We start from the raw sequence: 15,282 nt of genomic DNA, 5'->3' as shown, positions 1-15,282 counted from the left end.
TATGGTTTCTATCTCTTGTGACTACCATGCTGGAGAGGAGCCCAAGCCATGTGCACAAGTCTGGAGGATGAGACACCATGGGGAGAGAGAAAGGAAGGGAGAGATTAGGGAGCATCACGGTGCCAGACAAGTTATAAAGAAGTCATCTTGGAAATAGACCTTCTAGCTCTGCTGTCCTGGCTGATGCCATGTGGACTGGAGAACTATTCAGCTGAGCCCTTCTTGAATTCTGGACCCACAGGTGTTTAAGTGAAATAAGTGTAGCTTGTAGTGCAACCATAGATCTCTGGAAATCTGCCTTGAGACACAATGTTATGATGTATGTTGAGTTGTTCCTGGCAGGGTCCTGCAGGAAGGGCCTGTGGAGAACATCTGGGGAGGGCTTCAGATGTGGCCAAACATAGCTATGAGTGAATTTCATGTGGCATCCAACAACCTTCTGCACCAAAAGGAAGAGGACTCCTTTCAGAAATTGTCTTAGGGGCACCTGGGTGGCTCAGTGGCTTAAGCCTCTGCCTTCGGCTCGGGTCATGACCTCAAGGTCCTAGGATTGAGCCCCACATCAGGCTCTCTGCTCAGCAGGGAGCCTTCCTCCTCCTCTCTCTTCCGGCCTCTCTGCCTGCTCATGATCTCTGTCTGTCAAATAAATAAATAAAAATCTTAAAAAAAAAAAAAAAGAAATTGTCTTACATTTTAGATGCACCCAGAACAGCCTGTCATAGAAGCAGGAAGGGAGCTATCAAGTACATCTAGACTCATGTCAAAAGGACTCAGGAAACAGCTTGAAAAGGTTCTGGCTGGTTAGAGAAGGGACAGTTTGAGGATTTGTAAGAATAAGGACTGCAATGGATTGAAACACTTCAAGTGTAAGTACATCACAAAACCTAAAAACTTCAGTCACTTTTTGAGCATGCAAATATCCAGTTTATTATTTTGAAGACTGATAAATAAAAGAAAAGAAACCCATGACTTATTTGTTCCACTTTTCCCATGTACTGAGCCTCAGTGTAAGCAGTGTTGATGAGAAATGTCTTCTTATAGATTTAGTCTGCATAAAAAACAGAGAAGGAATGGTAAAATTAAGATATCAATTTGAAACTCCTGATGAAATAACTTTTCTTATCAGCAATCATTAGCAGCTGCTAACATCACAAATCAGACACAACTTGGCATTATGTCACTCCTATTTACCATACTGTCTATTGAAAAGTGAAACTGGACCCAGTCCAGGCTTTAGATCTTATGGCCAACTCATAGGGGACAGAGGAACCAGTTAAAGGACACCATAGAGATGTCATCCACATACTCTAGACTGTAGGAAACTATTTAGCAAGTAAAGACACAACAGGAGGGAGGAAAGGGGAACCTGTGTAATAAAAGGGATATCAGCTGATTGAAATGCAATTGTGATTCCACAACCCCTCTTGGCCATTATGCCGTTCACGACGTACTTTAAGTTTTAGCACTGTTGCCAAGTACCAGTTCTTTTTTTAACATGCTATGTGTATTCTGGAGAAAACTAGCTTGTTCCAGGCCATATCATAGGCCAGAGGCCAGGCAGTGGATTGCCTGGTTTGATTTGTCCACTTTTGGCTTATTCAACTTGAGAAACAGGGCTGTAGGGAACCTTACTAGGACAGGTTGATGTGTACTAGTGTTTAACACTCTGGATGCAAGGTGGGGACCCACAGGGAGAACTGATAAACTTCTGACTGAAAGTACTGTTTTCTCTGAGATTTTCTTTTCAGTTTTCACAGAAAATCCAAGCGTGTGGGCTAAAGAGGTACATCTGAATCCACTTAGTGATTTGGGGAGTAGTGAGGGGAAAGAGTAAGAGAATGTAAGAGCATGTAGGAGAGGTGGGAGCTGGGGGCCTGAGCAAGCCCACTATGGAATCTGAGTGGGTTCTTACATTGAGCTGATGCAGAGAGCTAGTTGGTTTCCCCTTCTGTATTTTTTTTTTTTTTTAAGAGAGCAAGAGAGCATGAGTGAGGGCAGGGGGAGAGGCAGAGGGAGAGGGAGAGAATCCCAAGTTGAGGACAGGCATGTTCTCACTGCATTGAGTATGCAGTCCAATGTGGGACTCAATCTCCAAACCCTGAGATCATGACCTGAGGCAAAACCGAGAGTCAGACACTGAACTGACTGAGACACCTGGGTGCCCCCAATTTCCCCTTCTTAATGGCATGTACTGTGGAGTTGGCACATCTGATTCTCCTATTGAGGAACTGTGTATCTATGGGCTGCTCACTTGACTTCTCTGTGTCTCAGTTTCTTCATTTGTGAAATGGGGATTAAAAGAGTAGAACCTATGTGTTAGGTCCATGCAGATTTTGAACACTGGATCAGTTAGTGCATGAAAAGTTGAGAACAGTACTTGGCACAGGGTGCAGGCACGGGTGACTGAGAGCTAGCTCTTGGGCCCTCTGTGTACCTTAACTCATTTTGCACTGAATGAAGGGAAGGAACCATACTCAGCATTTGCCTGTTGGGAGGTTGTCAAGGAGGGCCAGTGATGAGCCTGGCGAGGTACACTGAGGGACTTTGGCAGCCTACGAGTATCTCCAGACTGGTGAGCACCAGGGCTTACATTGCACACTTGCTTGGCTTGTCCCTCTCACAGCCAATAGAAGCCAGTGGGTGAGCCCAGATGCACATCGTGCTGACTCGTGGGGAATTTGCTGCCCACAGAGGAGGGAAAAATGCACCTCCCTAAAGCCAACAAAGGCCAGGCCAGCCCTGTGGGAGGAAAATAGCTCAGGCTATAGATTTTCTTTCCAAGACTTGGAGTTTCGCCATGAACAACATAGACACGGATGTGATTAGCATCATGGCCTCGTGAAGCACCGTCTGTGTGCTGTCAGGTGGCAGGACTGATGTCACTTCTCAATGTCACTCTGGTTTTTAACTGATTGGTTCACTTCCAGGCTGGGACCCAGCTCCTGTTACCTGCAGTACTAGACCTATAAGTGTCTCAAACAACTCCTTCAAGCTGCCTAAGACTTTAAAAGTTTCATCTTTGGAGGTTCTTGTGAAACCATGGGATATGGTAGATCACCTGCCATTCCCATCCCCCCAACTCTAAACTAGCCCTGCCCTTGATCTTTGGATGCAATGATGTCCAAATCTTCCCTAGATTTGCCAGGAGAGAGAATGAAACATTCTTAGACCTCATTTCCTTTCTTGCTCATGCATGCCCTAGAGCATCTCCAAACAGCCAGGCCAGGGATTCTGCATCCTTATTTGGAGTATCCTCCATCATGTCTGAGGAGAGGTTGGAGCCGTGGTCCCACTGGCATTGGAATTACGGGGTGGGAATGGACGCAAAGATCTGATGTCAGGACAGAGCAAGGTGACAAGGGTCTGAGTGGGGGTTTGGGTCATGGGCAGTCAGGGAGGGTAGGTTTATGTAATGTGTAGGGAGAAAACATGTCAGAGGTATTACCAGAAGGGCCAGATAGCTCTGTAACAGACAAGTCCAGCCTGGCTCTGGACCTCCATCCCAAGTTGATATGTGCAATGACACCTCCATGTTTCCCAGCCGGCTCTGTGCCTGTCCTCCTTGAATCTTGGAGGATATTTCAGATTTGGGGTCACAGGTGGGATTAGAAACTGCACATCCCATTGCAAATATGGACAGGTCACTGGAGTGAAGGGGAGGGGGCTGATTCCAAACAGCTTCCTGGTGACAGCAGTTCTCTCTTCTGTTCATCCAAAGAGCATTTTGTTTCAGAGGAATGTCGTAAGGAGCTTGCTGGAAAGGTAAATTCTTGGCCTCCACCCTTCAGATACTGAATCAGAAACTCCAGGCTGGGACTGATAATCTGTGTCTTCATAAGCTCTCTAGATGATTCTGGCACCAAGGAACTTGACCACCAGTCTCATCCATCTCTGTACGTGGCCAGGTACTGTGCAGAATAAATGTGTGATAAAATGAAGAAAATCCATGTCTCATTGGCTCTCCAGCCAGAAGAGATCCCGAATGAGATCATGCCCAGCACATAGTAGGCATTTCACTAAGGGGGACAGGAAATACAGTTCCAGCACCAGGGTTTGAGGACTGTGTGGCTCACCGAGGAGGAAGAGAACAAGGACAGAAGATTCATGGGTGGGGAGCATGGTGACTGCTGATGTCACAATGCCCGTTTACCCTGACGTCAGGACCACCTGAGAGGGTGGCAGAGAGAGGATGGCTGGCTGCAGTGAGAAGAACAACAGGGAGGTGGGATCGAGGACTAGACTATTTGCAGACAAAATATAAGCACCAGGCAAGAGAACCACCAGGGGACTGGAGGAAGCATGGGGAATCACCGAGACCTCTCAGGTAGGCGTCTGGGTAGAGCAGCAGGTGTCTCTGATGGGGACAGTCCAGGGTGACAGTGAAAACGCACACACCCAGCTACCAACGAAAAGACAGGTCCTTCACGGGAGCCTTCGGTTTGTTTGAGGATTCCCAGGATGTCAGGCAGTCTTTTCCCTGAGTGGCTGCCAATTCTGGTAGTACACCCCTCTGGGACTCTGTCACACATACTGATGTCCAAACTCCACCACCCAGATCCTGATTAACTTTGTTTGCTGAGGGCTCCTGCGTGGGTATGTTTAAAAAAGCCCGTCAGGTGATTCTACTCCGTCGTCAGGGTGACAATTCTACTTAAACAGGAAAACAAAACACACACACACACACACACACACACACACACACACACCCCACACCCATGTTTTCTCCTGGACGGTGGGCAGCAAGGGATCACGTGTCATGTCCCCAGAGATGCTCGGCCTCTGGACAGAGCTCAGCACCAAGAGAATACTAAGCTAGGACTGGTAAATGCCTTCACTGTTAAAAACCTAGAGGAACCTATACAGAAAAAGATAAACAGCCTTCTTAAAAAAAAAAAAAATGAATATTCAAGTGGCTTATTTAAAAATAAGAACAGGGTATAAAAGGTGACATTAAGTAAAAATAACACTCAGGGGGTACCTGGGTGGCTCAGTCGTTGAGCGTCTGCCTTCAGCTCAGGTCATGATCCTGGGGTCCTGGGATCGAGCCCCCACATCAGGCTCCCTGTTCAGCGGGGAGCCTGTTTCTCCCTTTCTCTCTGCCCCTCTCGTGTGCTCTCTCACTCTCTCACTCAAATAAATCTTAAAAAAAAAATCAGTAGACCTTAGTTAGGATCCATACAGGTACTGCGGTGTAGACGGGGTAGCAAGAACAGGTGTCTCTTCGGGGGCCCTGTGGTGGTGGTTCTGGTACCCACAGCCACAGAGACCACTCTGTGTTGGCCGCTCGGGTTTTGAACCTGCTTGAACTACACTGAGTCAGTATGAGAGCTGCAGAGAGGCAAGACTATGGGAAGCCAGAGTTCTTGGGTTCAAATTCAGACTTCAGAGCACTCCTTCCCTCCACTTTAGTGGACATTATTTCAGGGATGTCTTCCAAGGGCTTGCAGCTGGGACTCGTGCAGGGTACACGGTGGCTTCCTCCCCAGGCTGTGCAGTGTTCCAGCCCTGCAAAGCCCTGGTCTGCTCTGGATGTAGGATTCTAGCAGCTTTTCTTTCTTTCTTTTTAGAAACTAGATTTTTTTTTAATATATATTTTAAAATTTCATTTATTTATTTGACAGACAGAGATCACAAGTAGACAGAGAAGCTGGTAGAGAGAGAGGAGGAAGTAGGCTCCCCGCTGAGCAGAGAGCCCGATGTGATGTGAGGCTTAATCCCAGGACCCTGGGATCATGACCTGAGCTGAAGGCAGAGGCTTTAAGCCACTGAGCCACCCAGGTGCTCTGGATTCTAGCTTTTGCACTCTTGAGTCCGAAGGCTGAGCCACGATTGGCCCTGGGCTTCCCTCCTCATTCCTTTAGTCAGACTGAGAGCCCCTTGGATATTGGAATCAGTTTGTCAGCGTGTGTGTGCATCTCTGTGTGTGTCCCTGTGTGTCTGTATGACTGTATGCTGGCGTATGTGTGTGTGTGTAGGTGTGTGTGTGTCTCAGTATGTGTGTAAGCATGTGTTTGTGTATTTGTGTCCCTGTGTGCATCTGCATATGAAGAAAATCCATGTCTCATTGGCTCTCCAGCCAGAAGAGATCCCGAATGAGATCATGCCCAGCACATAGTAGGCATTTCACTAAGGGGGACAGGAAATACAGTTCCAGCATATGTGTGCCTCTGTGTGCATGTGTGTGTATATGTAGGCGTGTGCCTGTGTGTATGTCTCTGTGTGTGTATGTGTGTGCTTGCGTGTGCACATGTGTGTGTGTCTTTGTGAATGTCTGCCCAACCCCCACTTTTTGGAGTCCCCGATCGCTGTGCCTCACGAGTCACCCCACTAGCTCCTTCCTGCCCAGTGGCTGTCATGGAGCTCTGAGGATGAACGCCAGGCTGCAGGGCCTTGGGGAGTGAGGAAAGAGCGGCAGCGGGTACGCGCCTTTCCCTGGGGAATTTTGACTGAGAAAAGGAGAAAAATAGAAGTCAGGGAAACTTGGGGTCAAGAGAAGAATTTTCTAGAGGCGGGGACTTGTGGCGACGTTTGAACGCAGACGGGGAGGAGCAGAGGAGAGGGACGCTTGGAACAAGCTGGTGGGGAGGCAGGGCAGGGAGCGAGGCTGGATGGGAGAGGCTGAGGAGAATGGGACTAGAGGCAGGAGCATGCTCTGCTCCCAGGACTTGTTACCGCGCTTGGAGATGGCAGGGTGCTGTCACTGCCAGGAATGAGCTCCAACCTGCAAAGAGGTGGACAGAAGCAAGCTTTGAAATGGCAGCAAACACCCAGTGAGGTTGACATTTTGCTCATGTACACATGCAAGCTCTCTTCCCCATCTCATTCCTGCCAGGGCCAACCATCTCCAACTCTGTGCCCATCCCTGTCTCTTCACGCTCCCCAAGCCCATCTCCATGCTCCCCCCATCTCCATCCCTAACCCCAAACCCATGTCCATCCCTATCCCCATCCTTATGTGTATGCAATGCCCACTTTACCAGAGAAATAGGAGGGCAAAAGAGGTCAGTAACCAGCCCAGATTTATACTGCTGGCTAGCCAGGTCCAGCACTGGAACCTAACACCACGTGACACCAGTGCTTCAAGCTCTGAGCTTCCATGCCATACTCCCACATGACTTTGAGTCCCTGGTCTCTGGACCCTATATGACCTCCGATCCTATTGCCTGCTTGACCTCCTAACATCCCTTTTCTGGCTCCTGACATGGTCCTTTGCTGTTCAAACTTCAGCCAGTCTGTGCATCTCAGCTCAGACTTCTCTACGAGCTACTGACCCTTGTCCTGGCTCCTAGCCCTGTTTCTTCCCAGGACTGCATGGGACTTCCCCAGTCCTAGTTTCCCCCAGGCCACCATATCGCTGGTGACAGGACAGACAGGCAGGTGGGACAGGCTTCGAGGAGGGTGTCTAGGAGGAGGTATTTTAAGTTGGAATGGCCCACCTCCATGTCCATGGCCTACAGCAAACGGGGACTCCACTGCAGAGAGAGAAGATGGGGCTCCACAGGGGGCGGGGCTTGAGGAATCCGCCATCCAAGTGACAGTGAGAGCCCAGCGGGGGCCAGCCGCCAGGAATGTGCAGCAGGTCAGGCCTGCTCCCTGAGAAATACTCAGCCTGCTTTGATTTTCAATTTTCATTGTTTATCTCTAAAATAAATATTTATTTTACCTTTATATTTTTTAAGGTTTTTAGGAACACGGGAAAGAATGATTTTGGTTTTGGTTTTAGATGCTTACTTTGGGTCTTAAGGAGACAAGGGCCGATTTGCTAATTATAGCCTTGAAGTCACTGGCTGATGGCCAGGCCTCCTTTGATCGGTGCAAGCCACCTGCGCTGCTTTTCCAGGCCCTGTGCTCTTTTGTTAATGGGTTTCTGGCCTAATGATCCATTATTTTACTCATAGTCAGGAAGACCCAACCCTCCCCCACGTTCTGCCCCCTTGTTCCTCCATTACACCCGAGCTTCTGTATCCTCTCCTGTCCCCATCTTCCAGGATAAGTCTCCCCACTGATGCCGAAGAGAATCGTTCACAGGTGTGCACACACAGCCCCCCGTACCCTCCCCCACCTCACCCCTCCTTTTAGGAACTTTTGCCCCATTTCTACCTGTCCCTTCCACTCCCTTCCCCTGCCGTCCTGATACCTTAATTATTAAGAAACTTTGAAATATACATCAAGTGCCCAAAGACATCCAGCCTACCTCTTTGTGACTTACCAGAAGTGGACACTTGGTAACAGCACCCTTGTCAGGAGGTAGGATGCTGCCAGGCCCCAGGACCTCCCCTCGACCCCAAGCCCATCCACTCCTGTTACTTATCTCTTCTCTAATCCTCAGAGGTAACTATTACCCTGAATTTGTGCTCATCACACCCGTCCTTTACACTGAGTAAAAATATTTCTAGACACTGCATTTTGCTAGACTTCTTTCGTGCAGTATTATGTTTGTGAGATTCATTCAGGGTAAATGCACTCAGGAGTCCCCTGTTTCTTTCTGTTGCTACCTGCCGTTACATTCAATGGATATACCACTTTTTAAAATCCTTTTTATTCTAGGTGGCTATTTGGGTTCTTTTCAATTTTTGGATATCACAAGCATCACAGTTAGAAACCTTTTCGACCATGCATTTTCCTGGTATGCATTTCTGAAACTGGGCGTGCAATTGTTAAGTCTAAGAGTGATCATATGTCTGTCTTTAGCAGATGATGTCAATTGTGCTCAGTTTACATTCCGCCTGTCAGCGTTATGGGTGGTCTCATTACTTTCCTCTTTTCCACTTGGCATTGTCAGTTTAAAAAATTGTAGACATTCTTAGGGTGTATAGTGGTATCTCACGGAGAGGTTTTAATACACATTCCCCGTGGGTTGAGTACCTTTTCATTTGTTTATGGTGCCATTTGCATATTGTCTTTTGTGATGAAACTATTCAAGTTTCTCTGCTAATTTTCTGAGTTTTTTTTCCTGTTTTTTTCTTATTGATAAGTAGGATTTAAAATTTATTTTTATATTTATCTTTTTAAGATTTTATTTTTAAGTAATCTCTCCACCTGCTGTGGTGCTCAAACTCACAACCCTGAGACCAAAAGTCGCATGCCCCACCGACTGAGCCAGCCAGGTGCCCCTAAACATTTTAAAAAAATATATTCCAAATATAAGCCCATTTTGGTTGTATGGAAGACCACAATCTTCTCAGACTTTTCATTCTCTTCATGGCATCTTCCAGTTGAACAGAAATTCTTAACTCTAAGAACTCTTTTTTCTACCCTAAGGGCATGAAAATATTTTCCTCTGTTATCTTCTAGAAGCTTCACTGTTCTAGTTCTAACAAGTACGACCCACCTGGACTTGAGTTTTGGAGTATTACGAGAAGGTAATTATTTTCCCAGATGCACATCAAGTGATCTAGCACCATTTAATGAAAATACCGTCCTTCACTTGCTGCTGCAGAGAGCCAATTGGGTAGGTCTTTTCTGAGCTTGCTTTCTTTCTTTCTTTCTTTCTTTTTTTTTTTTTTAAGATTTTATTTATTTATTTGACAGACAGAGATCACAGACAGGCAGAGAGAGAGAGAGGGGGAAGCAGGCTTTCTGCTGAGCAGAGAGCCCGATGTGGGGCTTGATCCCAGGACCCTGAGATCATGACCTGAGCCGAAGGCAGAGGCTTTAACCCACTGAGCCACCCAGGCGTCCCTTGTCTGAGCTTTCTATTCCAAGCAATTGTCTATTGATCCCACATTGCACCTTGTAGACAATGCCCTTCTACAGTGTCTTAATTATTCGGGCTTTTGAAATCCAGCATAGCGCGTTCCTCAAGTTTATTAGTCTTCAAGATTACCATCTCTATTCTTAGCTCCTTTTATATCTAAATAAACTTTAGAAATCAGCTTGTCAGTTTCTATAAACATTCCTGTTGGGATTCTCTTTGAGATCACATTAGATCTATGGCCCGATTTTAGGAGAATTGGTATTCTTGACAATGAACACAGTACCTCCTTTGATTTATAGAGATGTTTAAACATGTCTTTTCAGTAAGGTATAGTTTTCCGTAAAGAGGACTTGCACATCTTTTGTTAGATTTAGTCCTAACTTTGAGGCCTTCGAAACAATTGTACACAGTATCTTGCTAGACATTTTATTTTATGCAAATGACTTTGATACGCTCTCTTTGTATCCAAAAACCTCGCTAAACTCACTAATGCTAACCATTTATTTGTAGATTTGTTTGGGTTTCTAGATAGGCAATCATGGCATACTAGTTGGGAACACTAGTTTTAGAATCTGACTGACTTGGTTTTGAATTCTTTTTTTTTTAATTAACTATTTTATTTAAGTAGGCTCTATATCCAATGCTGGGCTTGAACCCATGACCCTGAGTTCAAGAGTCTTATGCTTTACCAACTCAGCCAGCCAGGGGCTCCATTGGTTTTAAATTCTAACCTCATTATGCACTCTATGTAGGACTTTGAGAAAATGGCTTGATTTTTCTGAGGCTGTTTCTCTGTACAAAGTGGTGATGCTTTCTCGAAGGTTTACCATAAGGAATAAGTGAAACGAAGGATATGTCACCCTGAGGCAGTGCTAGCCTACATGAGTTTCCATTTCTGATTTGTCATTACTTTCCTTATCCTCGATTTCCTCTTTCCCACTTAATTCCAAAGCTCTACAAATTCTGGCTTTTACCCTGTCATTTTACAGAGTCGCTCTCATAGGTGTGTTCTTAGTGCTGACTTTAATGCACGGTCTCATTGCAGATGCCAGTTTCAAGTTCCAGAGATCACCTGGACGTCGGGCTAACTGGCCATACATTTGGGATTTCCTACAACTCCTTCATCGGGTTGGATAATTTGCCAGGATGATTCATGAAACTCAAGAAAATGCTTTCTTATGTTTCCCTTATTAAGTAGGATGTAGTCAGGAACAGCCACATGGAAGAGATGGGGTGGGAGTGGCACAGAGCTTCCATGCTTTTTCCAGGTCCCCCACCTTCCCAGAAAGTTGATGTATTCACAATCCTGGAAGCTCCCTGAACCCCATAACTTAGGGATTTTCATAGAGATTTCATTTCATAGCCACAATTGGTTAAGTCAATCACCATTGGTGATTGAAGTCAATGGCCAGCCCTTCTCCCGTTCATGGAGGTTGGGGTGGAGCTGAAAGTTCTAACCATCTAATTACCTGCTTGGTCTTTCCCTGGCTTATATGGCGTCCCTCTTGTTCACCCAGTTCAGTAGGAGGCGCTCAATCCATATTAAGTGAGGGCATTAAATACCCTTTCTGTGGATCCCTTGGAGCTGAGGAGCAGGGTGAGTGTCATGGTCAGGATCAAGGACACAAGCTGTCGTGTGATTTGCTGCTCCCCTAAATTCCCCAACAGTCCCGCCATGATGTCTCTCCTCAGACCTTCTGGGGGCAAAGTTGCCATCTAGGGCTCTCTGCGTTGTTCTCCTTGAGCTGTTCCTAACTTGCAGTTTCTGTCCTACACATTGTCAGAAAAGTTTTAGCAACTCGTTTCAAAACTGGATCTATGTGGGTGGAGTTTAGGCAGAATTTGAGGCAGAGGGACACAGTGACACAAGTGATTTAACGTGTAACATCTTTCTTGGATCCATTATGCAGCCCCTGGGTGAAGCCAGTCCTTCCTCTCCACTCTCCAGAGCCAGGGGAGATGGGGTGGGGACTTGGCACAGGGCTTTGGGGAGATGGAATTAGTTAAGTCTTAGTCCAAGTGGGTTGAACACTGGTGGCCACATCCCATGGAGCACACACGTCTTCTGGTTAGTGGCACTGCACCCTCGCCGGGCAACAGAGCCTTCTTTCTTCCTCGAGGAAAAGTGCCCCTTTCACAGCCTGCCACAGGCAAAGGAAATGGAAAATCCCGGAGCATCCCAAGCCCCTCTTGTTTTCAAGGGCGCTTTGCCTCCTGAGCCTCTCCCAAGTTCAGGGACAGGACAGGGCCTTTGTAAGCAGGCTGGGGTCTGACAGGGAAGCGGTGAGTTCTGTAGCTGGAGGTGGTGGGCGGCATTGCCCATGTTTGCCCCAGAGGGGAGAGGCCCCACGTGCTGACCTCCCAGGCTTGACCACGTCTCAATCAGAACAGGGCTCCGGAGCCCCTCCTGGCCCTCCTGGGCCGTAGCCCCAAACAGAGCAGCATAGCGATGGCTTTTCTGAGAAGCTGCTGATCTCAACCCAGTCTCTACATTCCTGGATGATGAGGGAGGGATTCCAGTGTTTGCTTTGAACAATGTTTTCCTGTGTCTGAACCGACTGGGTGTTAAATTCTTCCAGATTTCTGGCTCCATGTTGCAACTCCAACGGGACAGAAACAGGTTTACGGCGGTTGGCAGGGGAGCAAAAGCAGGGTCCGTCTGGGCACCTTCTGCGTCTAGAATTTCCACTCGGTGGATGGAAAGACTTGTCAGCGCCAGGTCTGTGGGCTTTGGGCCTGGAGGGTTTGTTGTGGTCCCAACTTGGAGCCGGGCTTGTGCCTTTCACATTTCCCACCCTAGAGGGCAAAAGTTAGCTTTTCTTTCTCAAAACACAGCAGGGAGTGAGAACAAGCTGAGTTTTGAAGGTCAGGCCTTGCAGTGTTTTCTCTGTTAGTATAAACCCAGAAGTTGTGCTCATAAGGAATTCATTTGGTGGGATATTGGGAAACCGGAGCGCATTCCAGTTTCTGGGGCCTGTGGTATGAGGTTTCAGAGATACTCAGGAGGACAGAGCTGGACGGGAGACGGGAGACCCAAATCCTTAATTTTACACAGGGAAACTGAGGCAGAGAGACACCTAGAGACATGAGGGCTACAAAGTTGGACTGGAAGGAACTGTCCCCAACAGAGCTGAATGGATCTTTCAGAACCACAGGGGTTGGGGATTGTGGCAACTTGTAACTACTGGTATTACTTATTGCTTAGGAAGATGACCACAGGACCATATGTGGCCGTGGGAGACATTCGTCATTAAGTGTTGATAAGTCAATAGTTTTAAAGATAGAGCACTTCAGGAATCTAACTGGATTCATTTCAGGATAAAGGTGCTCTTCATTTCCACCAGCCACAATAAACAATGTCTTCATTCTTGTGTTCTGAGCTGATGAGCAATGCAGGGGGAACCCTCATGGGATCCCACAAGGACTTGCTCTCTGTAGAGTTCTTGGTGAAGCTTCGGCCTCTGGGCAGGTGCCTTTCATCCTGTTGAACTGGAACAGCTCAAATCCAAGTAAGGCGTGAGGCAAACGGTGACCTTGAAATTCACATCATTTTAGACCTTGTGTTTTGGGGCCCAGGAAACCTGCTCCTGGTTATTTTGTGTGTGTGTGTGTGTGTGTGTGTGTGTGTGTGTGTGCATGTGTGTGCCTGTGCACGCACAAGCAGGAAAGAAAGATTGGTAGCAATCCTCCTGTCTTTAGGACAGAGGAGAATCCCAAAGAGTATGTGTTGGGGTTGGATAAAATCGTTCCATGATAGAGCCTGACATTTTGATCTGGCTGCTCTTACAAAACCATTTTTATGCCAAAGACCCTTTTACCTGATCTTAAAAAGAACACTCTACAATTTCAACTTCCTATATCTCTCAAATACTATGCAAGGCAAGTGCCCCAGTACCATCTCTGAGCCCCCCTTCAACACCTTCCTCCATCCCTGACCCCCTGGCCACATTAGTATGTCTGCTGTGTCATAAATGGCCTGGTCAAAATTGCCTTTTACAGGATGGCTTTATTTCTGCAGTACTTTATAACTATATATTCTTACTTAGATACATTGTCTCCTTCCAGTAGAAATTGCCTAGTTCCCTAGAGAAGGGAGTGGGGTGATATAGTCATATCACTCCCACTGCTGGCAGTGTAGGAAGCTCTCTTCCCTCTTAGTTTCAGGGGCTTCATCTGGTAGGGGCCTTATATCTCTTGCTGTGCAACAAATTACCCCACAGCTCAGTTGTAACAAACATCTATTATCTCGCAACTTCTGCTGGTCAAGAATCCAAGTGTAATGTAACTATGTCATGGTCTCTCCATGAGGGTGCAGTCATGGCTTTGGTGGGGCTGTGGTCCCATCTGAAAGCTTAACTGGGGGAGGATCTCCTTCCAGTCTCACTCACATGGTTATTGGCTATTGGCTACGAGGCTTCTCCATAGGGCAGCTCAACATATGGCAGCTGGCTTCTCTCAGAATGAACAAGAGAGAGCACAAGAGAGAGAGCATGCTCGAGATAGAAGCCGTGGTTTTTTGTAAGTTAACCTCTGAAGTGACATCCTGCCATTTTTCCATATTCTATTTGTTGGAAGGGAGTCTCTAGATGTAGCCCATACTCAAGGAGAGGGGATTTCATTAGGATGTGAATGCCAGGAGGGGCTCATTGGGGGCCATCTTGGAGGCTGCCTACCACAGGCCTTTGGGTCCTGTTGCTGCTGAGTCTGTTCAGCCTCTGGGCTTTGTCACCCCACTAGTTCTGATAAGTCAGTGGCTATGAGGGGTTAGGGGCAAAGAGCTTTGTGTTCATTCTTACTGCTCCTGAGAGGCTGGTACCCTCTCGTAATCGCCTTATTGAAGACTTCTCAGGGGCAAATGATTCTAAACTCCCAAACCAGATACACTTAAACTCCATTCTTCCATTTGATCCCACCTTCTCTCCAAGGAAAGCAGACAAGTCCAAGACAACCCTCTCTCGGTGGTCTTGGTCACTTATGAATAGAGCTCCACAACCCAGCAGCTTTCTCTGGAGTTCATCTAGTGCTCACCTTGGATGCCAGTGTTACTTGTTATTCTTGTTACCAAAATGAGCCCTGGTCATAAACCAGAGAATGAAATTTATACCATTAGTTCCGGATTCATTGTCTCCAACAGGAAAGCAGACTCAGAAAGATCTTTTTGGGTCATGAAATGCTTTTGCCTGAATTAATTGCATCACCCTAAACATGAATGGGACAGGACATTTCTCATCCTGGATGCAGGAAAACTGAGGTTCAGAAAGATTAAGTAACTTGCTCAAGACTGGACATACAGAAATGAAGCTGGATTTTTCAAACCAGTTCTCCCGACTCCAATTCTGTGCTCCACCCTGTGTCCCTTTTAAAGCTGTTTGCATACCTGAGTCTCCAGATTATTCCTACTGAGAATCTGGCGAGACTTCTTGGCCCAGTTTGCTCATTAAGTCATTCTAGACCAGGGCTGCAGTGACCTGAGAAGAGAAATAGAACCCATCTGGGACAGGGGATGTCAAAGCTGAAGTTTGCACTGTAGACATGGCTGGTGATTTTGGAGAGTTAACACAGTGTTTGTATATGCATGTGTGTACG

At 46.9% G+C, this 15,282-nt stretch overlaps 1 protein-coding gene across 12 annotated transcripts in view; it reads left to right on the top strand.

Moving 5' to 3' along the window:
- The window catches only part of CDRT4 (CMT1A duplicated region transcript 4), a 59,059-nt gene that overhangs the window by 25,970 nt on the left and 17,807 nt on the right, over nt 1-15,282 (top strand). For 2 of the 12 annotated variants that reach the window (XM_004760132.3, XM_004760129.3), the window contains exon 1: nt 4,140-4,324. The exons of 5 other annotated variants lie outside the window; for them this stretch is intronic. The gene's annotated coding sequence lies outside the window, so the exon portion shown is untranslated. Of the gene's footprint in view, nt 1-4,139; nt 4,325-9,293; nt 9,362-9,381; nt 9,451-12,386; nt 12,416-15,282 lie in introns of those variants that run through there. 5 more of the 12 variants (XM_004760131.3, XM_045085394.1, XM_004760128.3 and 2 more) reach the window with 5 other exon arrangements.

The sequence above is a fragment of the Mustela putorius genome, unplaced genomic scaffold, assembly GCF_011764305.1.
Source record: "Mustela putorius furo isolate JIRA1106 unplaced genomic scaffold, ASM1176430v1.1 tig00000867_pilon_pilon_pilon, whole genome shotgun sequence".
NCBI classification, from domain to species: Eukaryota; Metazoa; Chordata; class Mammalia; order Carnivora; family Mustelidae; genus Mustela; species Mustela putorius.
The sequence above is the reverse complement of the archived record's forward strand: the minus strand, read 5'-3'. Positions and strand labels throughout refer to the sequence as shown.